Below are 26,202 nucleotides of genomic sequence, written 5' to 3' on the forward strand. Positions count from 1 at the left end.
CTAGGGCCTCCAATCAGAGTGCACATCCTGGGTGCTTAATAGCTGCAAATACTGTTGATTTGAATTAAAGGGCCAGCTTCAGTTAATTACTCAGCACCCCATTGTAACAAATGGCTTCATGGATTTAATGTACTGCAAAGGGTATAGATGTTCTCCAGAACATCTATATGGTAAAATTGTAATTGTGCAGATGGTCTTCAGAAGCTCCCTTTCCATTCTCATAGGAGAGGAACAGGGCTCATTTCTTTCTTACTTCTCTGTTCTGTTCTGGAGTCTGTAGCTCAGGACCTGCCTGCCTACCAGATACAAGTAACCTAAGAATCCAGCACATTCTTGAGTGTCTACTGGCAAGGTGAAGAAGAGGTCAGTTTTTCAGAATCAGTTCCCAGTTTCACAATTCCTAGAAGACCAGCACAAATGATTCCCACAGTGGTTCAGCACAGTAACCCCTGGGTCCACTCCACACCACCAGCACCCTAAATTAGGCAAGGTTGGGAATCTGTTCTATTTCAAGTCTAGACATTATTAGATCACCTACAGCTGCCAGAGAAGAAAACAGGGAAAATGCATAGCTTCTGCTAAGTTAAGGGCTGACACTAAGTTGAAGGATGGATATTTGCATGAAAGTTGTGTTCTTTCTGGACAGATGTGAAGATAAACAAGAGTATGAAGCAAAGTCATGACACTGAGAAGTCAGTGAAATTTGCCTTGAGCGTCTCTCACTTCTATTTCCCTTCAGTGACCAAGCCCTCTCTCTTACACAGCGCCTGGTTCTAGGTGCCTTCCTGAAGTTTCCAAAAGAAAAAGAAAAGAATTTGATACCATAATTATACTTAACTGTCTCCTTCACATTACTGTGGTAACTGCCCCCAGGATTTGCATTTTAAAACTTCTTATTATAGATGAAATGGTTTCTAGGTCTTCCCTGGAAGGGATTTTTAAGCAATATTAAGCAGGTGGAGAAATTTTTATAGCAAGGGAGTTTTTTTCTGGTTTCCAAACTTACACTGCACTACGTCAAAGGCTGGCTCTCTCCAAATGTCAATAATTGTAACTTTGCTTTAGATACATTAGGTGATGGGAAGTTACTTCAGAAGGAACACCCTGGCCCTTTTCTCCCAGCCCTTCCCCCGTACACTCCCATTCCTCTGCTAAAGAGAATACCCAACATTGGCAAGCCTCTATGAATTACTAAAATATTTTTTGTGTATGTTATCTCATTCAATCCTTACAAGAGTCTTATGAGATAAGGATTATAATTATCTTAATTAAAACAGTAATTCCATGTAATTCTTCTAGAAACACCATCTCTTTGGCTCACCGATGCTATACTCTTTAGGGTTTGTTCTTCCCCATCTCCCATTGCTTCTCCTCAGGGGCCTTTGCTGGCTTCATTTCTTCATGGCCCTTAAACATTGGAGTTCCCTGGACTTTTGCTCCTCACTAACGCTGGCCATCATATTCATTTAGGAGTTTCAGTTACAGCCTATATATCTAGACTCTCATGGCTCCCATCAGAGTGCAGTCCACTCTCTGAACTCCAGGATTTTTTTCAACACTTCTGCTTGAACATCTCACAAGCCCCTGAAACTCCATGTGTCTAAAACGGAATGCCTAATCTACTCAACACCCACCCAGCTCCCATCATCACCACTGGAAAATCTGCCCCTTGGACAGTGTTTGTTGACTCCTCCACCTCCAGCCTACAGTCATTGGCCAAGTCCTATGACTCTCCTAATGGTCTCTCACCTCCACTTCCATCATCCCCTCTCCACTTAGACTCCTAGAGTGCTCCCACAAGTAGGCCCCCACTTCCACTTCGTCCCTCTTTCACCATCCTCCATAGAGTACACGGAGAAGTTCCCGTAAAACACAAATTTCACTAAGACATACCTCTGCTGAAAACAGTAGCAGTTGGCTTGACTTTTGTTGAGAGCTTATAGATAGGGGTCCGCATTCTTAATGTGGCCTTTGAAACTCAGGGCAGTGTAGTCTCTAACCAGCTTTCCAACCTTGTCTCATCCCGCTGTCCTCTTACCATCAACATTCCAGCCACTCTAGTTTTCCTCTGTCTCCTTGGAAGCTCAGGGGTCTTGATAATTCAGGACCTTTGAACATCTGTTCTCTCACTTGGTTAGTCAGTCAGTCAGTTCAGTCACTCAGTTGTGTCCGACTCTTTGCGACCCCATGAACCACAGCACGCCAGGCCTCCCTGTCCATCACCAACTCCCGGAGTTCACTCAAACTCATGGCCATTGAGTCGGTGATGCCTTCCGGCCATCTCATTCTCTGTCGTCCCCTTCTCCTCCTGCCCCCAATCCCTCCCAGCATCAGAGTCTTTTCCAATGAGTCAACTCTTTGCATGAGGTGGCCAAAGTATTGGAGTTTCAGCTTCAGCATCAGTCCTTCCAATGAACACCCAGGACTGATCTCCTTTAGAATGGAGATCACTCACTTGGTTAACTTTTGATTATTATTATTTTTTGACTTCACTAGGTCTTGGCTGCTGCATGCAGGCTTTCTGTAGTTGAGACAAGTGGGGGCTACTCTTTGTCGCAGTGTGCCGGCTTCTCCCTGTGGTTGCTTCTCCTGTTGCAGAGCACGGGCTCTAGGCACATGGGCTTCAGTAGCTTCAGCACGCAGGCTCGGTACTGTGAGCCTAGAATTCAATCTTAGTAGTTGTGGCACACAGGCTTAGTGGCTGTGAGGCATGTGGAATCTTCCCAGACCAGGGATTGAACCCATGTGTCTTACATTGGCAGGCGGATTCTTAACCACTGTACCACCTGAGAAGTCTTCATTTGGTTAACTCTTCACCATCTTCCAAATCTCAACTTAAAAATGTTACTTCCCCAAGGAAGTATTCCCCTTCAGAAAAGGCTAAGTCCCCTTGGGATGTGCTCTGACAGCACATGACTCTCATCACAATTTAAATGTCTTAGTTAATGTCTATCCTCTTGGCTAGACTGTAAGTACCACAAGAGTGAATTTTTTAAGCACTCTGTCCCCAACACCTAGCACAGTGCTTAACATGCAATTAATACTCAAAAAAAGAAAAAAAACCCCACGTTTATTGGCTTGAATTAAGTGACTTGTCTAAGCCAGATTAGAAGTGTCAAAGTGAAGGCACGAATCCCAATCCGTCTGATCCCAGAGCCCTTTTTCTCTTATCTTCTTCCTTCCCTGTGTATCCCTCTCCTCCCACCACATTCTTAGAGGCCTGGGAATGGTGATCATATGACAATCCCTTAAGGGAGGTAAATCTCAGTCCCTTGGTTCAGAATCTTCTACCCCAGTCCTGCAAGTATCCCGGGTAGGTGAGGACCGCAAAGCAGTTGCTCAGGGAACCCACTAGTGTGATGAGATATGTGTTGAATACTTTTTCTTTTAAGAAATAAAGCTCAATTCCTTCCCCTTTGATTGTGGACTGTACTTAACAATTCAGTTCAAACAATAGTTTTGGTAAAAGTGATCATCTACAACCTCTGAGCCTAGATCATAAAAGACACTGCAGCTTCTGTTTTGTATTCTTTTGGATCACTTGCTTAGGGAAGTCAGTGGTGTTGTCATGAGGACACTTGAGCAGCCCTATGGAGAAGTCCATATGGTGAGAAATTAAGGCCTCCCACCAACAGCCAGCAAGGAGCCAAATCCTTCTGCCAACTGAACTGTCTGCCTGAGTCTTCTTGGAATTAACTCTTCTAGCTGAGTCAAGCTTTCAGATGACTTCAGTCATGGTTAATATCTTGACTACCTTGGTTGTCTGAACCACAACCAACAAGCTAGGCTGCTCCAAAATTCCCAACCCATAGAAACTGTGAGGTAATGTTTGTTATTTTCAGATGTTTCACTTGGGTATCACTTGTTATGCAGCAATAAATAACTAACACAAAGTTAAAAAGAGAGAGATATTGGAATCCAAGCAAATAAGCCAACCGTAGAGGCAGTTCTTGGGAATGAGAAAAGAACAGGGACTGTGTAGAAACCCATTGTCTCACTCGAATGGATATAATTGTGTTTTGTCGCACACAACAATGCTGAGGTGGGAGGTCAGGTACTAGAGCAGAAGGGACTCAGAACCCTGCTGGGCAGCAAAAGAGAGGTGGGCATCTAAACAGAGCCCCAGACAACCTACAGCCAGTGACACAAGAAAGGAGCTAGGAACTATGAGGCAAAATGGGGGGATCTATAACCAGGCACTGAGCCACAGACGGATAACTAGACATGGAAGCCAGGACACCAACTGCTCAGAATTAGTGACATCTCTGAGGTCACCACAAAGACAGGCAGGGGAAACAGACAAGTCTGCCATGTAACCTCTGCTCCTGCTTCAGAGTCCCCACATACTCCATATATAGAAGTTTCTGCTTCTAAAGTACCTTGGAGTGAATGCTGTTGGGCCCCACCCCATTTGCTTTGCCAATAAGTGTTGGCCGATAATACTCACAGCTGCCTGCTCTCTGGAAAATTGCCCTCAGCCAAATGCTTTGTTCTCACCCATCCCCCTCCATCCCAACCCTCAACCAATGCCTAACTGTCATGGGGTTCAAAAAGTCAGAGCCCTTGGTCTGAAATGAGACTAACTCTCTGGAGCAATTTATGTTCCAGAGCTTCTCCATGAGATCAGACATAAGGTAACATCCAGTTGAGACCGCATTATTTTCCTACCTATCCTGCTTCCCTCACTCTCCTTTCCTGAGATTACTCCTACATAAATTACTTGAATAAGAAGCAGGATCTGCTTCTAGGGAACCCAATCTATAACACTTCTTGAAGGATCTAGTATTTCATAAAGTGTGTATGTGTGTGTTTGTGGTGTGCATGCCCATGCCCTCAGTTCAGTTCAGTTCAGTTCATTTCGGTTCAGTCGCTCAGTCGTGTCTGACTCTTTGTGACCCCACGAACCGCAGCACGCCATGCCTCCCTGTCCATCAACAACTCCTGGAGTCCACCCAAACCCACATTTGTTGTGTCGGTGATGCCATCCAACCATCTCATCCTCTGTCGTCCCCTTCTTCTCCTGCCCTCAATCTTTTCCAGCATCAGGGTCTTTTCCAATGAGTCAGCTCTTCGCATCAGGTGGCCAAAGTATTGGAGTTTCAGCTTCAACATCAGTCCCTCCAATGAACACCCAGGACTGATCTCCTTTAGGATGCACTGGTTGGATCTCCTTGCAGTCCAAGGGACTCTCAAGAGTCTTCTCCAGCACCACAGTTCAAAAGCATCAATTCTTCGGCGCTCAGCTTTCTTTACAGTCCAACTCTCACATCCATACATGACTACTGGAAAAACCATAGCCTTGGCTGGACGGACCTTTGTTGGCAAAGTAATGTCGGCTTTTTAATATGTTATCTAGGTTGGTCATAACTTTCCTTCCAAGGAGCAAGCATCTTTTAATTTCATGGCTGCAATCAGCATCCACAGTGATTTTGGAGCCCAGAAAAACAGTCAGCCACTGTTTCCACTGTTTCCCCATCTATTTGCCATGAAGTGATGGGACCGGATGCCATTATCTTAGTTTTCTGAATGTTAAACTTTAAGCCAACTTTTTCACTCTCCTCTTTCACTTTCAACAAGAGGCTCTTTAGTTCTTCTTCACTTTCTGCCATAAGCGTGGTATCATCTGCATATCTGAGTTTACTGATATTTCTCCCAGCAATCTTGATTCCAGCTGCGCTTCAGCCAGCCCAGCGTTTCTCATGATGTACTCTGTGTATAAGTTAAATAAGCAGAGTGACAATATACAGCCTTGAGGTACTCCTCTTCCTATTTGGAACCAGTCTGTTGTTCCATGTCCAGTTCTAACTGTTGCTTCCTGACCTGCATACAGGTTTCTCAAGAGGCAGGTTAGGTGGTCTGGTATTCCCATCTCTTTCAGAATTTTTCACAGTTTGTTGTGATCCACACAGTCAAAGGCTTTGGCATAGTCAATAAAGCAGAAATAGATGTTTTTTTGGAACTCTCTTGCTTTTTTGATGATCCAGCGGATGTTGGCAATTGATCTCTGGTTCCTCTGCCTTTTCTAAATCCAGCTTGAACATCTGGAAGTTCACGGTTCATATATTGCTGAAGCCTGGCTTGGAGAATTTTTAGCATTACATTACTAGCGTGTGAGATGAGTGCAATTGTGTGGTAGTTTGAACATTCTTTGGCATTGCCTTTCTTTGGGATTGGAATGAAAACTGATGTTTTCCAGTCCTGTGGCCACTGCACTATGGACTGAATATTTGTGTACACCTAAAATTCATACTGAAACCCTAATCTCCAGTGTGATGATATCTGGAATTGGAGCCTTCGAGAGGTAATTACGGTCAATGAGGGTAGAGACCCTCATGATAGGATTCCTTATAAAAAGAGAAAGAGATCAGAGTCCCCCCTCTTTCCACTGTGTAGGTGGACATCTGCAAACAAGGAAGAGAGCTCTCGTCAGACATCAATCTACCAACACTTCCCAGCTCCAGACTGTGTGAAGTAAATGCTTGTTTAAGCCACCTGAAAGCAAAAGAAAGTGTTAGTGGCTCAGTCATATCCAGCTCTTCGCAATTCCATAGACTGTAGCCTTCCAGGCTCCTCTGTCCATGGAATTCTCCAGGCAAGAGTATTGGAGTGGGTAGTCATTCCCTTCTCTGGGGGATTTTCCAGACCCAGGGATCAAATCCAGGTCTCTTGCAGTGCAGGTAGATTCTTTTACCACCTGGAGCCACCAGGGAAGCCCTTAAGCCACCTAGATTTGGATATTTTGTTTTAGTAGCTTGAGCCAAGTATATATGAGTGTGAGTGTGGTGATGATGAAGAAATATTTTAAATAAGAGAAAACAATAAAAAGTTTCCTGCTTAAATTGTCCATGAATCAACAGATGGAGAGTACAAAACCTAGCAATTTGGTTAAATCATTTAAAAGAAACATAATTTAGTAATTTATCTAAATGTTTATTAAGTGTGATGAGTTTGTACTGTCTAAACCTAGCAAAACAAGAACAACTGTTTCCACAATCTCTTTCCTTGATGGTTCTATGTTAGTTTCCCCCCACCCCAAATTTTTACTTAAGCAAGATTTAGAAGACAGAAATGAAGCAGCAGTGCTCTCTGAAAGTTGTTGTGGTTGGATGCAATGAGCAATATAGAGGTGCTGATGCATTCTAGATTAGTCTACCTCTTCCAACCTCTAGCTCTTCTTTCTAGCTGCTTACCCTGCTGGCCACCAACAGTGTCAGGCTCATTATTAGGTGCCAAATCATAACTTACCACAGATTCCTCCTTCAGCTCTCTCCAATCCCACTCCAACAGCTGGGTATACCTGGCTTCCAAAGTTCCCTAGCAGGCTATAATTTGTCCAGTCATGCCTATGTATCAGGAGGGTTGATTAGTTAATTTCTTTCATCTTTCAACTCCTCATCTTCAGTTTTAGTTCCCCAAGTTTCCCCATAATCATAAAAGTTCATATTCCTAGAATACATTATTTATTCCATAACACTCAAGGTGGTCTGCTTTCCTGATTGAGTCCTGATATCCTGATACACTCGTGAGTGAGTGAGTGCTCAGTCGTGTCCAACTCTTCGCAACCTCATGCACTGTAGCTCACCAGGTTCTTCCATCCATGTAATTTTCCAGGCAAGAATACTGCAGCAGGTTGCTATTTCCTATTCCAAGGGAACTTCCTGACCCAGGGATTGAACCCACATCTCTTGTGTCTCCTGTATTGGCAGGCAGTACCACTGTACCACACTCATACAGTGATTATATTTAATTGCCAAACTGCAGAGTAACAAGTATATATTTCATTAAATGCATATCAGATTGATTTTGTTGATGTTGTTTTTCAGTAGGAACAGTACAGTCTGTAGAGGTATGTTCAATATTTGTAGCACGCTACTTACTCTTTTAACACAGTCACCCGAAGAGAACTCTAAAAAATGAAAGGGCTCATTGAAAAAAACACTGAGATGTTGGCAGGCATCAGTAATGGAGAGACAATGGAGGATTTTCATTTAGGAGAATAACACAGTTAGATTTTCAATTTCATTGTGCTAGAATGGTTGCAATGTGAAAAATGAGTTGTAGGGAAGTTAAGAGTGGAAGTAGGGGGCCAGCTGGTAGGATACTGCAGTTGTCTAGCCAAGAGAGGGATAGTAGGTTGGGCTAAGATGGTGGCAGTAGAGTTGGAAGATTTGTCTGCCAGGTGAAAGCAATCTAGGGCAGGGATAATCATTTCAAAGGGAGTCAATATATCTCTGGCTCTGCACCATCATCACAGATAGAATGATCACAGAATGACTGAGACATTTAACCTCCCAAATACCTTATTAACATTTGATAAGCCTCAACTGTTATCTTTCATACTACTAATTAACTAGGGGTGGTTAACCTGATCCAGGATAGAAGGAAAAATTCTCTCAAGTCCTTGCAAAAAGCTATCATAATACTGTTATGAAAAAGCTTTCCCCCAATTCCTAATCAAATGAATACCTCTCTGCAAAGGGCACCACATAACTCTTTTCTTCTTTTTCTGTTATATTGACGTATAGCCGGTTAAAAAAGATGTGATAGTTTTAGGTGCACAGCAAGGCTAATCAACAATACATATACATGTATCCATTCTCCTTCAAACTCCCCTCCCATCCAGGCTGCCACATATGCAAATCAAAACTACAATGAGATATCACCTCACACCAGTTAAAATGGCTATCATCAAAAAATCCACAAACAATCAATGCTGGAGAGGGTGTGGAAAAAGAGAACCCTCCTACACCATTGGTGGGAATGTAAACTGGTACAGCCACTATGGAGAACAGTAAGAAGGTTCCTCAGAAATGTAAAATAAAGGTACCATATGACCCTGTAATCCCACTCATGGGCATATATCCAGAGAAAAAACATGATCCAAAAGGATATATGCACCCCAATGACAGCACTGCTTGCAACAGCCAAGGCATGGAAACAATAACAGAGGAATGGGTAAAGAATACGTGGTACATATCAACAATGGAATATTACTCAGCCATTAAAAAGAATGAAATAATACCATTTGTAGCAACATGGATGACCTAGAGATTGTCATACTGAATGAAGTAAGTCAGACAGAGAAAGAATACCACGTAAATCTTTAATATTCTTCCAATGCAACTATTAAAGCAGAGATCTGCTGTGGACTTAAGTCAACATCTTCAAATGAAGCTCTAAAGAGCAGTCTAGAACATTTTGTAACACTCTATTTGGACTAGGAAGGAGTTTTTGAGACCTAAGTTTCTGCAAACACCATTCTCATTTTATTATTTGAGTGAATGTGCCTGAGGCAAACTCCCCTAGTGAAAAAAAATCCCTTAGTCGATCCTCCAGAGCCAGTTTTTCTACAGTAGGAGTCCATTTTTCAGAAAGATATTCATCGCTCTGCCTCATCTTTACAATGAGCTCAGTATTGGTCTTCCCTGAGAAACATCCTACTCAGCATTTACTGCTTCTTCCCATTTCAGTGGTGGGGAGAGGTACTGGCTGTATGAAAGGAGAAATCAATAATTTCTGGCAATTAATGTATAGCACATTTGAGAGGGAGCTCAAGATTTAAAGGAATGAGCCAAGTTGGGGTTAATAACTATGGAGTCAAAAGTGATTTCATCAGATGCCATTTGAATTTCTAATTCCACCTCTTCTCTTCTTCCTGCTTCATTCTCAAATGGCAGGACTAAAAGAATCCTTTGTGTATTCCATCCTCTCAGACCTGTAAAGCTAATACTCAGAGGAAATAACATTCAGCCTCCTATTATAATTCTATCCATTTGGAAAAGAGCATGGAGTTCAGGGCACAACTTCAGTATGGGTCTGAGTCCTTCTCTAACATTTCCGAACACTTCTATTTCTTTTGTGGCATACTTTTTTATTGGAGTATAGTTGATTTAAAATGTTGTGTTATTTTCTGCTGTACAGCAAAGTGCATCAGTTATACATATACATATATCCACTCTTTAAAATTCTTTTCCCATATACTTCATTACAGAGTATTTGAGAAGAGTTTCCTGTTCTATATAGTAGGTCCTTATTAACTATCTATCTTATATATAGTAATGTGTATATGTCAATTCAAATCACCCAGTGTATATGGCACACTTTATCTTTTGAACACTTTTCCCCTTTGTTCTTATTTAACGTTGCTTCTGACCCTGTATTCACTGCCCCCCACCAAGAGAATTTACTAGAAGATGCTCTTGGAAGCTGCATGGTAGAATGGAAAGATGGTATGTTCTGAAGTTAGAACTACGTTTAAATCCAAGCTCTGCAGTTACAGGATGTATAACTTTGGCCACATCACGTAGACTCTGTGAATACCAGTTTCCTCATCTGGAAATGAAGAGAAATGATCCTAATTCAGAGGGTTATTATCAGAATTAGAGAAAATATGGGCTTCCCTGGTGGCTTAGTCATAACGAATCTGCTTGCAACACAGAAGACCCAAGTTCTATCCCTGGGTTCAATCCCTGGGGTTGGGAAGATCTGAAGAAAGAAGTGGCATCCCAACTCCAGTATTCTTGCCTGGAGAACCCCTCCTCCACCAGAGGAGCCTGGTGGGCTAGAATCCATGGAGAAAATATATGTAAAGAATGTACTCAGATACTTGGCACATGACAGTTAATATATTAATAAGGCCACCTCATGCGACGGGTTGTTTCACTGGAAAAGACTCAGATGCTGGGAAGGATTGGGGGCGGGAGGAGAAGGGGACGACAGAGAATGAGATGGCTGGATAGCATCACCGACTCGATGGCCATGAGTTTAAGTGAACTCCGGGAGTTGGTGATGGACAGGGAGGCTGGCATGCTGTGATTCATGGGGTCGCAAAGAGTCGGACATGACTGAGCGACTGAACTGAACTGAACTGATCCCAGAACCACATTAGTATATATTATTAATAATAATTAGGTCTCTTTGAATTACTCATTCTGCTCTTCACAATAAAAATATTAAAAATGTTTTGACTCTTTACCATATAGACACATTTCTAAACTCTTTACATATATTATTTAATCCTCTCAACAACTCCATAAGGTAGGTACTGTTACTACCCTGTACTGCAGCTGAGGACATAGAGGCACAAGAGACTAATTAACTTACCTAAGGTCACATACTGGGAGGTGAACACAGTCTGGCTCAAAACTGGCACCCTTTAGAGACCATATAAGAATGTTGGTTCTAACAGTATATTTAAAAGATCCATAAGAAAAACATACCATATTTTTCTTTACTTTTCATTTTGTACTTTATTTAATATAAAGTACAATATGAAGAGGGGGGTGTTTAGATGAACTAAAAAGACCAACAGAGTCACTCTCTACAGAAGAAAACCCAATTTATTCTTAGAAGTGGGATTAATCCCCTCCTTGTCCCTGCTGGAGGAAGTTTTCAGCTACAGATAATAGAAAATTCCCCCAAGTTGATCTCTAAAGGAGCGTACTGGTTCACTTATCCACCAGACCAAAAGTAAGGTAATCTCTCAGGTTAGTTGCTCTAGCAACTCAACGAGATCCTAAGACTGTAGCCCACCAGGCTCCTCTGTCCATGGGATTTTCCAGGCAAGAGTACTGAAATGGGTTGCTATTTCCTACTCTGTTCCTGAATACTACACCCTACTCCCCAGCCCCGCACATAAACTCTCCTCACATCTTAGTGGCCAGTTAGCATCTCATGTGCCTTCCCAAGCCCGTCACTAGATATGAAGATGGAATTACTCTTAAGCCAGTCAAGCTCATCCTAAAACTTGGGGATGTGGTCCTCTTCCCCAAGACACATGGATGTGAGGGTAACAGAGAAACCAGAACAAAACTGAAGTCCTCTTAGGAAGGAGAAAGGAGAGGAGTTGTGATGGACAGACAACCAACACATTCAGCATGCACCCAAGGGTACATTATCTATTTCCATGCATTTTCCTACTTTTCTGGACCCTGATTTTATCTTTCCTACACTAGGAATAATACTAATAGCTGCTTACATGAGGTGATGAATATGGAAGAATTTATAATACCGTACAAATAAAAGTTGTGATTATTTTTGCTGTGCTGCAATTGTAGCTGAGATTTACTCTCCAAAGTATGCTGTACTATGAGTAGCAGGGTCAGAGGAACGGAGACTGTGTGTCTTTGGTGCCTGCCAACCTCTATTTCATTCATTAATTCCCACCTCCTAGAACTCATTCTTTCCCATCCTCATGCTGCCCAAAGTAACCTCTTCCTGAATATTCTACACAAGCTCAACCTGACATCTAGCATCTTGGATTCCCATATAACTTCCCCTTTGCAACCATTTCCATCAAATCTCATTTCCTAGCATAGTCACTCTGAACTTGGCTCTCTCTCTACTCTCACTTTGCCTTTCACTAATTTTGCAATTTGGAACAAAGTACTGCACCTCTCTGGACTCCACTTCCCTCTTTAGTGAAATGAGATGCTTGGAGTAATTAATCTCTAAGGCACCTTCAAGCTTTAACTTTTATGTTTCTATGAATTTCAAACAGTGAAGCAAAAAGACATGAAGAATTTCACATGGAGAAAGAGATCTGGGGTTGAGGGATTTTAAGAAAAAAAGTGGCCAGTTAACAAAGCTACCTTGATTTGAAGGTTCCAAAGACAGACACAAAAACACAAATACACACGTATGCACACGCAGACATGTACAAGCACGCACACACACCAAGGATCTGTTAGCAATCAGTAGTGAATGTTACAACAGGAATGAAGGGATCTAGTAAAACAGAGATGGACTCAACTACAGAGCAGACCTGAAGGATACAGGTGTAGGGAGTAGGACAGTGAGACCGCATCCTTAAACACATCCAAGTTTGGCAGAGCTGAGAATTTCACTGAGGGTGGAAAATCACCTCTGCTGTGGGCATTACATTCATAGGCCGAGATGAGCCGAAATTCGAGGGGATCTCCGCAGGGACCATTCTGACCTTCCAAGCACAGGAACACATATACTACTGGGTCTGACCTTGTTTTGCCTTTTTCCCTCCCTAGTTTCAGCTGGGCCTCAAAAACAGAAAGGCCGAAATCCAACTCGAAAATCTGTTTCTGTTATATTCTCTTGGCAGCTTAGGAGATCTCTCTTGGCAGGCTTTCTGGTGATTTGTCCAAGCCTGGGGCCTCTCTTCCCTGGAGTTTCCATCACCTTGTTCAGGGCAGAAGAAGCTCTAAGCATCACTATACAGTCCCTACAAGGCAGTGCTCTCTTTTCTTTCAGTCCTTTGTCCCCCCAAAAGTCCAGACAACCTACACACAGAAGAACACAGAAAAATAATAGTTATAATGAAATAATAATAGTAGGAACTACTGTTTTTGCTTACTATTACTCAGGTATGAGACTAAGCACTTATATATATATTAACCCAATAACTAATTTGGCAGGGTTGCAAATATTAGTACAGTATAAAAAGATTAAAAGTGAGAGAAATGGGTATTTCATATTGACAAAAAGTACATCCTCTAGGAAGCTATACCAGCCATGAACTTTTTACACACCTAACAGTATAGTTTCAAAAATGTATAAAGCAAAAATGTTAGAATACAAGAAGAAATTGATAGAACCTTGTGTATTAGAAGATGTTAATATATACTTCCCTCTCAAAGAGATTAAATAGGCAAAATTAAGTATATCAAGAATTCATATGGGATAGTACATAGCATAGTAACAAATTACATAGAACTTGGCACTCAAGGGAGATTGCACATCGTTCTGAAACATACGTGGAAGCAGTTACAATAATTGAACACGTATTAGATCTTGAAGAAAATCTTCACAAACTCCAAGAGGCAGTATTCACACAAGCATACTCATGAATTAAAATACAGTAAGACTTAGAAATTAACAGCAGAAGGATAGCAAAAGTAAAAATCTACCCACTTGAAATGGTATACTTTTTTCTTTTCCCTTTGCCTTTTTCTTCTCTTCTTTTCTCAGCTATTTGTAAGTCCTCCTCAGACAACCATTTTGTCTCTTTGCATTTCTTTTTCTTGGGGATGGTCTTGATCACTGCCTCCAGTACAGTGTCACCAACCTCTGTCCGTAGTCCTTCAGGAACTCTGTCTATCAGATCTCAGATCTAATCCCTTGAATCTATTTGTCACTTCCACTGTATAATCGTAATGGATTTGATTTAGGTCATACCTGAATGGACTAGTGGTTTTCCCTACTTTCAATTTAAGTCTGAATTTGGCAATAAGGAGTTCATGATCTGAGCCACAGTCAGCTCCTGGTCTTGTTTTTGCTGACTGTATAGAGTTTCTCCATTTTTGGCTACAAAGAATATAATCAATCTGATTTCAGTACTGACAATCTGGTGATGTCCATGTGTAGAATAGTCTCTTGTGTTGATGGAAAGGGGGGTTTGCTATGATCAGTGCATTCTCTTGGCAAAACTCTATTAGCCTTTGCCTTGCTTAATTCTTTACTCCAAGGCCAAATTTGCCTGTTACTCTAGGTATTTCTTGACTTCCTACTTTTGCATTCCAGTCCCCTATGATGAAAACGACATCTTTTTGGGTTGTTAGTTCTAGAAGGTCTTGTAGCTCCTCAGAGAACCATTCAGCTTCAGCTTCTTCAGCATTACTGGTTGGGACATAGACTTGGATTACTGAGATATTGAATGGATTGCCTTGGAAACGAACAGAGATCATTTTGTCATTTTTGAGATTGCACCCAAGTACTGCAATTCAGACTCTCTTGTTGACTATGAAGGCTACTCCATTTCTTCTAAGGGATTCCTGCCCACAGTAGTAGATATAATGGTGATCTGAAATAAATTCACCTGTTCCAATCTGTTTTAGTTCACTGATTCCTAAAATGTCGATGTTCACTCTTGCCATCTCCTATTTGACCACTTCTGATTTACCTTGCTTCATGGACCTAACATTACGGGTTCCTATGCAATATTGTTCTTTACTGCATTGGACTTTACTTCCATCACCAGTCACATCCACAACTGGCCGTTGTTTTCCCTTTGGCTCCGTCTCCTCATTCTTTCTGGAGTTATTTTTCCACTCTTCTCCTGTAGCATATTGGGCATCTACAAACCTGGGGAGATCATCTTTCAGTGTCATATCTTTTTACCTTTTCATACTGTTCATGGGGTTCTCAAGGCAAGAATACTGAAGTGGTTTGCCATTCCCTTCTTCAGTGGACCACGTTTTGTCAGAACTCTCCATCATGACCAGTCCATCTTGGGTGGCCCTACATGGTATGGCTCATAGTTTCATTGAGTTAGACAAGGCTGTGGTCCACCTGATCAGTTTGATTAGTTTCCTGTGATTGTGGTTTTCATTTTTTCTGCCCTCTGACAGATAAGGATAAGAGGTTTATGGAGGCTTCCTGATGGGAGAGATTGACTGTGAAGGAAACTGAGTCTTATTCTGATGGGTGGGGTCATGCTCAGTTCAGTTCAGTCAGTTCAGTCACTCAGTCGTGTCCGACTCTCCGCGACCCCATGAATCACAGCACGCCAGGCCTCCCTGTCCATCACCAACTCCCGGAGTTCATTCAAACCCATGTCCACAGAGTCGGTGATGCCATCCAGCCATCTCATTCTCTGTCGTCCCCTTCTCCTCCCGCCCCCAACCTTTCCCAGCATCAGAGTCTTTTCCAGTGAGTCAACTCGTCGCATGAGGTGGCCAAAGTATTGCAGTTTCAGCTTTAGCATCAGTCCCTCCAATGAACATCCAGGATTGATCTCCTTTAGAACGGACTGGTTGGATCTCCTTGCAGTATAAGGGACTCTCAAGAGTCTTCTCCAACACCACAGTTCAAAAGCATCGATTCTTCAGCGATCAGCTTTCTTCACAGTCCAACTCTCACATCCATACATGACCACGGGAAAAACCATAGCCTTGACTAGACGGACCTTTGTTGGCAAAGTAATGTCTCTGCTTTTTAATATACTATCAAGGTTGGTCATAACTTTCCTTCCAAGGAGCAAGCGTCTTTTAATTTCATGGCTGCAATCAGCATCTGCAGTGATTTTGGAGCCCAAAAAAACAAAGTCTGACACTGTTTCCACTGTTTTTCCATCCATTTCCCATGAAGTGATGGGACCATCAAAGATGCCATGATCTTTGTTTTCTGAATGTTGAGCTTCAAGCCAACCTTTTCACTCTCCTCTTTCACTTTCATCAAGGGCCATGCTCAGTAAATCTTTAACCCAATTTTCTGTTGACGGACAGGGCTGTGTTTCCTGAGACCAAGCCATGGTGGAGGTGATGACGGTAATGGCGACCCCCTTCAAAAGGTCCCATGCGCCCACTGCCACACTCAGTGCCCCGACCCTGCAGCAGGCCGCCGCCGCCCCACGCCTCTGCCAGAGACTTCTGGACACTCACAGGCAAATCTGGGTCAGTCTCTTGTGGAGTCACTGTTCCTTTCTCCTGGGGCCTGGTGTGGACAAGGTTTTGTTTGTGCCCTTCAAGAGTCTGTTTCGCCAGTCCTGTGTAAGCTCTGTAATCAAATTCCACTGGCCTCCAAAGTAAAATTCCCTCAGTTCTCTTTGTCAGATCCCCAGGTTGGGAAATTTGTTGTGGGTCCTAGGACTTTCTTAAGAATGTGATCAGTGATCAATGCAAAGAAATAGAGGAAAACAATAGAATGGGAAAGACTAGTGATCTCTTCAGGAAAATTAGAGGTACCAAGGGTACCTCTAGAGGTACAATTTGAGGTATCATTTCATGCAAAGATGGGCACAATAAAGGACAGAAATGGTATAGACCTAACAGAAGCAGAAGATGTTAAGAAAAGGTGGCAAGAATACACAGAACTATATAAAAAAAAATCTTCATGACCCAGATAACCACAATGGTGTGATCACTCATTTAGAGCCAGACACCCTAGAATGAGAAGTCAAGTGGGCCTTAGGAAGCATCACTATGAACAAAGCTAGTGGAGGTGATGGAATTCCAGTTGAGCTATTTCAAATCCTAAAAAATGATGCTGTGAAAGTGCTGCACTCAATATGCCAGCAAATTTGGAAAACTCAGCAGTGGCCATAGGACTGGAAAAGGTCAGTCTTCATTCCAATCCCAAAGAAAGGCAATGCCAAAGAATGTTCAAACTACCACACAATTGCACTCATCTCACACGCTAGTAAAGTCATGCTCAAAATTTCTCCAAGCCAGGCTTCAGCAGTACGTGAACCGTGAACTTCCAGATGTTCAAACTGGATTTAGAAAAGGCAGAGGAACCAGAGATTAAAGGCAGAGATCAAATTGCCAACATCCACTGGATCATGGAAAAAGCAAGAGAGTTCCAGAAAAACATCTATTTCTGTTTTATTGGCTATGCCAAAGTCTTTGACTGTGTGGATCACAACAAACTGTGGAAAATTCTTTAAGACATGGGAATACCAGACCACCTGACCTGCCTCCTGAGAAATCTGTATGCAGGTCAAGAAGCAACAATTAGAACTGGACATGGAACAACGGACTGGTTCTGAACTGGGAAAGGAGTACATCAAGGCTGCATATCATCACCCTTCTTATTTAACTTCTTTGCATAGTGCATCATGCAAAATGCCAGGCTGGATGAAGTACAAGCTGGAATCAAGATTGCTGGGAGAAATATCAATGACCTCAGATATGAAGATGACACCATCATTATGTCAGAAAGTGAAGAAGAACTGAAGAGCCTCTTGTTGAAAGTGAAAGAGGAGAGTGAAAAAGGTGGCTTAAAACTCAACATTCAGAAAACTAAACTGGTCCCATCACTTTTTGTCAAATAGGTGGAGAAACAATGGAACCAGTGAAAGGCTTTATTTTCTAGTGCTCCAAAATCACTGCAGATGGTGACAGCAGCCATGAAAGTAAAAGACACTTGCTCCTTGGAAGAGAAGCTATGACCAACCTAGACAGCATATTAAAGAGCAGAGAAGTTACTTTGCCAACAAAGGTCTGTCTAGTCAAAGCTATGGTTTTTCCGGTAGTCATGTATGGATGTGAGAGTTGGACTACAAGGTTAAGAACTGATGCTTTTGAATTGTGGTGTTGGAGAAGACTCTTGAGAGTCCCCTGGACAGCCAGGAGATCCAACTAGTCCATCCTAAAGGAAATCAGTCCTGAATATTTATTGAAAGAACTGATGCTGAAGCTGAACCTCCACTACTTTGGCCACCTGATGCAAAGAACTGACTCATTGGAAAAGACCGTGATGCTGGGGAAGATTGAAGGCAGGAGGAGAAGGGGACGACAGAGGATGAGAGGTTTGATGACATCACCGACTCAATTGACATGAGTTTGAGCACGCTCTGGGAGTTAGTGATGGACAGGGAAGCCTGGCGTGCTGCAGTCCATGGGGTTTCAAGGAGTCGGACATGACTGAGCAACTGAACTGACTGATCCACTTGAAAAATGTATATTCCTTTATAATAGATGATTGGGTATGTCTGTTAGGGTTTAGCAAAGGACTGATCCCCTAAGAAATATCTTAGTTTGACTTTATGCAGTCGTGGGGGCTGTTTAAACAGTCTCTGTAAGCTTGTTATAATGGCATCTAATATTGGAGATTGAAGTCCTCAAGGGCAGGCAGTCAGGACGTAAAGTGGGAAAAGCAAGAACAGGCTGGAAGACTTCCCTGGTGGCTCAGTGGTAAAGATCCACCTGCTAATGCAGGAGACATGGGTTTGATCCCTGATCTAGAAGATCCCATATGCCGCAACTAAGCCCATGCACCACAACTATGGTGTGCTCTACAGCCTTGTAACTGAATTGCTGAAGGCCTTGAGCCCTAGAACCTGTGCTCAGCAACAAGAGAGGCCACTGCAATGAGAAGCATCCACTCACCTCAACTCGAGAAAAGCCATGCAGCAACAAAGACCCAATACAACCAAATACAAAAACAAATGAAAGAACAGTCTGGAACTCATTAAGCACAAGCTGGAACATATGAGGATAGTTCCTTCCTCTGACCTTGGTCATGCAGAAGTCTGGGCCCTTTGTCACGGAGCTACACACACACACACACACACACACACACACACAGTGCATGTTAGCAATCAATAGTGAACATCACAACAGGAATGAGGATATCTTAATAACTCTTCCAAATGAGGAGTCAGAGAACCTGAAGGAGGATCCAGGAGAAGATGAAGCAGTTCCAGTCTTGACTCCTGTCCCATACCAACCAGGAGAGCCAGCAGGCCATGTATGTTAACTATACAATGGCTAGGACTTCACTTATACTCTCCAAATTGCCTATGAGAATCTCTTTTGTGGTCCCTTCTAAAAGGAAATAGATAAGAAGGGGAATTTCGGGAAATGTAGTTCAGCCTAGCTAAGCTGATATTTTACAAAACCACCACAATCTATCTCTTGCCAACTTGGCACCCAAGCATATCTCCATACTTAATCTCCAAACAAAGATAACAACAAAGTCATGCTTCTGCCTGACATAATGCAATTATCCTCAGACATGCTAACACAGGGGTCAGAAAACATTTTTCTTAAGGGCTAAATAGTAAATATTTTAGGTTTTGCAGGCCACATGGTTTTCGTTGTAACTATTCAGTGTTTGCCTTATAGCATGAAACCAGCCACAAATATGTAACCAAATGAATGTGGCTGTGTTCCAATAAAACATTATTTACAAAAACAGATGGCCAGCCCTTGGGCTATAGTTATTCGCTAACCCCTGTGTTAATCTTTTCACCAAGAGAGAATTAAAAATCCTTTTTTGGATTTAATGATCTTTATTTTCCTCCTATTTAATTCACATGTAACCTTTTGATATCCCATAGCTTAAATATTGAGATATAATGTTAACTGCACTTAGCACATCTTAGATAAGGAGATAAGAGAGAAGGAAGAAAACAAAAATGTTTGGTTACTATATATAAAGCATATCTGTACCAAAATAAGGGAAGATACTTACAACTAGTACAGAACTCCTTTATGCAACTGATTGAGGTTCCTTATCTGGTTCCAAATCTCATTCTTGAGGAGTTGAGGCCATAAGCATTTCTACCTGAGTTGGAGGTAGTTATAGTTTTCCACTGACTTAATAATCACAAAACACAGGTGGATTAAAAATTGCTTTAGAGGACCTTCTGAATTCCAGAAATACTCATTGTGTAACAACAACTCCATTTCCCCTTGATTGTTAAGCACAATCACCACAGCCAATGTATTAAATCCCTTCTTTGGGAGACCAAAGCTAGGCAGTTAGGTGGCTGTCTCTACATCCAATTCAACAGAATCATTGTTGTGTCCCAAGGAAGACCATTCCTCCCTGTGGAACTAAGACTTGTAAAGCAACAGAGCCTAAAATTGCGGGGATGGGAAACATGAATTGTACTAGTGGATCACTAGGAGTAATAATAAGAGCAATAACTTCCATTTCAACGCTCTCAATTTCTAGACTTGTGAATCCTGCTACAGGAAAAAATAGCAACACAATGAGTATTGATTTAGAGCAGTTAGCATGATCTGGAGGACCTTGATCTATACCCACAAGGTGTTGCCACCTATCTGCTCCCATAGTTGAGCCTTCATAAGCTTATTACATCATTCTGTCATGTTGCTTCAGGATTGCAGCTAACATGGTAAGTAAGACCAGTGAATTCTAGGAGGATGAGTCCTTTGCCTCACTTCATTTGTTATGAAGTAAATTCCTTGGTCAAAAGTGATGCTGTGTAGAATACCACATTTTTGGATGAAGTGATTGGTTGGCTCACAAATAATAGTTTTGGCATAAGCATTGCAAACAGACAAGCAAAAAAGACAAGTCCATATCCAATAAAGACAAAGCTATCCCTTCCAAGATGGAAGCTGACCAATGTAATCAACCTGTCATCAGGTAATTGGCTGATTCACCCAGGTAATAGTATCATATTGGGGATTTAGTGTTATCTCTGCTATTAGCAGATTGGGCACTCAACAGTGGCTATACCCAAATAGGCCCTAATAATGAAAGTTCATATTGCTGATCCCAACATAACCTCCATCTTGACTCCATGGCCGTTGGTTTATGAACTCTTGGGCAATAACAGGAGTTACTAGAAGGGAAAGCTGACTGACATTCACAGAGCAAGTCATTCTGTTTACCTGGTTTTTAAAGTCCTCCTTTAGTGAGCACTCATATGTGACACAATATCTTTACATTCTGTGCCCAGTTAGAAAGCCTTAACTACATACCACTTCAGTCTCCCTTCTCCCTGATTTTCCAAATTTGTTCCTTCTAAATCCTTGACCATCCAGCCAAATCATTAGCTCCAGCCTGTGAATTGATGTGGAATCATTTGTATAGCCATTTATCATTCTAGGAAAAATGGATGACTACATGCTCTGTTCAAAATCCTGTCCACAAAAAGGATTTCCCTTTACCACGTCCCAACGTGGGGTTGCAGTGCTGCACCTATCCACTTTTTTGTGGTTTCCACACATCATGAAGAATTACCTGTAAACAGACTTCAAGTATTTTTATCTTCAGTCAGCTAATCATAGGGAACTCCCTGTGAAGCCATAGACGCAGTTAAATAAAGAAGGAAATGGAGCTGGAAGAGGGGTCATTGACATCTGGGCTACTTCATCTTGCAATTTACCTGTGCTTTCAGTTCAGTTCGGTCACTCAGTCGTGTCCGACTCTCCGCGACCCCATGAATCACAGCACACCAGGCCTCCCTGTCCATCACCAACTCCCGGAGTTCACTCAAACTCATGTCCATCAAGTCGGTGATGCCATCCAGCCATCTCATTCTCTGTCGTCCCCTTCTCCTCCTGCCCGCAATCCTTCCCAGCATCAGACTCTTTTCTAGTGAGTCAGCTCAGCACATGAGGTCGCCAAAGTATTGGAGTTTCAGCTTCAACATCAGTCCTTCCAATGAACACCCAGGATTGATCTCCTTTAGAATGGACTGGTTGGATCTCCTTGCAGTCCAAGGGACTCTCAAGAGTCTTCCCCAGCATCACAGTTCAAAAGCATCAATTCTTCGGCGATCAGCTTCCTTCACAGTCCAACTCTCACATCCATACATGACCACTGGAAAAACCATAGCCTTGACTAGACGGACCTTTGTTGGCAAAGTAATGTCTCTGCTTTTTATTTATTTATTTGTTTATTTATTTTTTTACTGTACTATGCCATTTTATATAAGATTTGGAATCCATGGCGAGGGAGTCGAGGGGTGTGTGTGGCCCTGGAACCAATTCTTCACAGATACAGAAGGATGACTGCAGATTCAATTTTATGCCCTGAAGTTGATGGACAAATCCAGCATTAGGATTAATACAAAATCTTCTTTCTTGAACATAAGCAAATGCATCTCTAACAATTTACCTGTACTTCATTCCAAATGTTTCCATAATGTACGCAATAACAAAGGCAGCACTCCTGGAGATTCCTGCATTCCCATGGACAAGAACTTTTCCTCCACTTTGTAAGCTCTCATCAATAAATTCTTTTGTCATGGGGAAAAAACGTATTGTATTTTCAACCGGATTATCTGCAATATCCAAGACTAAATATCTAAATAACTGTTGAAAGTTGGGTTTAATAAAGTTTGCTTCAATATTTTGTCGTATACATATTATGTGAGTTATTCCATGTTTCTGTAGTATAGGTAGCTTGCTTTTCATGGCAGAAGAATATGGGCCTAAAAACAAACCAGGAGGAATTTCCTGCATCTCTCGTCTCATAGGGTAGGTCCACTCCTCGGCTTCTTCTTTGCACTGTGGCAGCGAGGGGAACTCCAGCTTCACGTCCTCCATGGTCCTGGCCCGAGGGTTTGTGGGTGGCGCCGGGCAGGAGTGGGAGTTACCCGCCGGCCGACCCTCGGGCAGACAGTGGCGGTGAAAGGAAAGGTAGACTGGAGGACTGACCGGGAGGCAGCGGGCTTACAACTAACACACGCAGACTACAGGGCCCCGGCGACTCTGGGGACAGCAGCGGCGACAGCCAGGAAGAGGGTTGGGCGGCTCGTACCCGGCCGCCATGCTGCCGCCGTCTTCCTCCCCTCCGTGCTTCCGCGCCCCTCCTCTGCTTTTTAATATGCTATCTAGGTTGGTCATAACTTTCCTTCCAAGGAGTAAGCGTCTTTTAATTTCATGGCTGCAATCAGCATCTGCAGTGATTTTGGAGCCCCCAAAAATAAAGTCTGACACTGTTTCCACTGTTACCCTATCTATTTCCCATGAAGTGATGGGACCAGATGCCATGATCTGTGCTTTCAGGATCTCCTTAAATCCAATAGCATAGATAGTTCTTCCTTTTGATGAGGGAGTGATGCAGTGCATGCCCAACTTTATGGTTTGGTGGGTCAGACATACCCAATTCATGATGAGCATCTCAGGTCATATGGTAAATCGGTAGCTCATGGGCAAGCATTTAGTCTCTACTAAGGCCCAGTAACAAGTTGTAAGTTGTCTCTCAAAAGTAAAGTATGGCCTTGTTAAAAAATTCTAAGTGTTTGTGTTGTGATTCACCTATAGGATGGAGCCTGCCAACGGCTCCAAACAGCACCCTGGGTACCAGCAATACTTCAAGTACTACCATATCTTCTGAGTCATATGGCCCAGTTAGCAGAACAGCTTGCATAGCAGCTTGACCTGTTGCAGAGTCTACTCTTATTCTGGTATTCATTCAAAACAGGCAGCTTTTCAGGTCACTCAGTAAATGGGTCAGAGTACGGAGAAGGCAATGGCAAGCCACTCCAGCACTCTTGCCTGGAAAATCCCATGGATGGAGGAGCCTGGTGGGCTACAGTCTGTGGGATCGCTAGGGGTTGGACACGACTGAGCGACTTCACTTTCACTTTTCACTTTCACACATTGGAGAAGGAACTGGCAACACTCCAGTGTTCTTGCCTGGAGAATCCCAGGGACAGGGGAGCCTGGTAGGAGGCTATCTATGGGGTCACACAGAGTCGGACACGACTGAAGTGACTTAGCAGCAGCAGCAGCACACCCAAATGAGATATATGTTGCCTCTAAAATCCAAAGAAGCCCAGTAGGCATTGTGCCTCTTTCCTAATGATTGCTGCTGCTGCTGCTAAGTCACTTCAGTCGTGTCCGACTCTGTGTGACCCCACAGACGGAAGCCCACCAGGCTCCCCCGTCCCTGGGATTCTCCAGGCAAGAACACTGGAGTGGGTTGCCATTTCCTTTTCCAATGCATGAAAGTAAAAAGTGAAAGTGAAGTCACTCAGTTGTGTCCGACCCTTAGAAACCCCACGGACTGCAGCCTACCAGGCTCCTCCATCCATGGGATTTTCTAGGCAAGAGTACTGGAGTGGCTTGCCATTGCCTTCTCCGTTCCTAATGGTAAGAGAAACCAAATGCAGCCACTTGCCCTTTCATCTTAGAAGGGAAATCTCTTCGTATCTCAGATAATTGGACCCCTAGAACTTTCACTAAAGTGGCAGGTCCTTGAATTTCTTTGGGATTTATCTCCCACCCTCTAGCACACAAATGTCTTATCAGTATGTCTAGAATAGTTGCTACTTTCTGCTCACCATGTCCCCATAGGCTTACTATCATCCATGTAATGAAACAGGGTGATGTTCTGTGGAAGGGCAATCAAGGTCCTTGCAGACCAGATTATGACACAGGCCTGGAGAGTTGGTATACCCCTGTGGTAAGACAATAAGGGTATATTGCTGCTTTGTCAGATGAAAGCCAACTGCATATGATGGTCTTTACCAACAGGTACAACAGTAAAAGCATTTGCTAGATCAGTAGCTGCATGACAGAGATGAGTTGATTTGCTCTAAAAACAAAGCCACATCTGAAAACACAACTACATTTGGCATCACCACCAATTAAGTTTATGATAGTTCATTGTCATTCTAGTTGAATCACAACCCCGTCATCTTTCAAGTTCTTTCAAGTGGCACTAATCTCTGCAATTCCTCCATGAATCCAGTATTGTATTTGGTTTACTGTGGTTTACTGTTTTTGTAAGTAGAGACTGTTCTCATGGCTTCTACTAGGTCTTTCCTACCATAATAGCTCTCATTCCATGTGTCAGAGAACCACTGTGGAGACTCTGCCCATTTATGGGTGTGTCTATTCTAATTATACATTCTGTAACTCTAAAAATGACCATAGAGTGTGTTTGGGTACACACTGGGCCCACTTTAAGATGGACCTGAGTCATATATTAGTTATACATTGCTGCCTAACAAATCATTTCAAAACTTAGAGGCTGAAAACAAACATTTATTATCTCACAGTCTCTATGGCTCAGGAACCTGGGAGCAGCTTAGCTGAATGCCTCTAGTACAAGGTCTCTCTGGAGACTGCAGTCAAGCTGTTGCCTGGGGCTGCAGTCATCTCAAAACTTGATTGGGCATGAGGGACTCATTCCCAAGATCACTTATCTGGTTGTTGACAGGCTTCAGTTTCTCTCAGTTGTTGCAGTGGGGGCCTTAGTTCCTCACCACGTCACACAGACGTGTCCATAGAATTGCTTACAATAGGAGAGTATACATCCCACAGTGCAAACAATCTGAGAGAAAGAGAATGAACCAAAGGCAGAAGCCATAGTCATTTTATACCCAATACAGAAAGTGTTATCCTATTATTTCTTCCATATTCTATTTATGAGAAACAAGTCACTAAGCCCAACCCATACTCAAGTGTGTGAATACCAGGAAATAGGGATCATCAGGCACCATATTAGAGGCTGCCAACCACATTGGATTATTGAAATAAAAATGAAATTGACAAACAATTGATTTAGAAATAAACATGAAGAGACCAAATAGAAAAATTCCTCAGATCTTCACACAACACATCCCATCTTACAGATTCGAAATTCAAGGCATAGAGTGGTTAAAAATACGTATCCAAGATAATTTAGTCAGTGGCAAAACTGACGCTCAAATCTCAATCCAACTCCAAAGGCTCATTCTGACTCTGAACTCTCCTCCATCATGTCCTTTAATGAGATCATTTACTCCAAATGGCTTTTCCTCTTTTCCTTCTCTTCTCTTTCTTCCTACTTTTTTCTTCACTTCTAGAAAAAAGACAATTCAGAAATTGGCAAATTTATTCGATACCTTATTGGACCTACTGAGGCAACTTCAAATGTGAGGTCATATTTTTTTCAGAAAAGTGACCATTTTAAATGATAATCCAAAGCATTCTCACACCGAACTGTCTCTTCCCCTCTGATGATTTTACATCTTTCCTGTACTTTTTGCCTTCTAAACAGGAGCTGGTGATACTGACACCACAAATTCAGCATACT

General features: G+C 42.5%; 1 pseudogene; it reads right to left on the reverse strand.

Annotated features, from left to right (window-relative positions):
- Positions 1 to 12,746: 12,746 nt before the first annotated feature.
- LOC129539413 (uncharacterized) lies at positions 12,747 to 23,547 on the reverse strand (annotated as a pseudogene).
- Positions 23,548 to 26,202: the final 2,655 nt, after the last annotated feature.

This window comes from Moschus berezovskii, chromosome 11 (assembly GCF_049115385.1).
Source record: "Moschus berezovskii isolate FMDL1 chromosome 11, NW_MosBer_1.0, whole genome shotgun sequence".
In the NCBI taxonomy this organism is placed as follows: Eukaryota; Metazoa; Chordata; class Mammalia; order Artiodactyla; family Moschidae; genus Moschus; species Moschus berezovskii.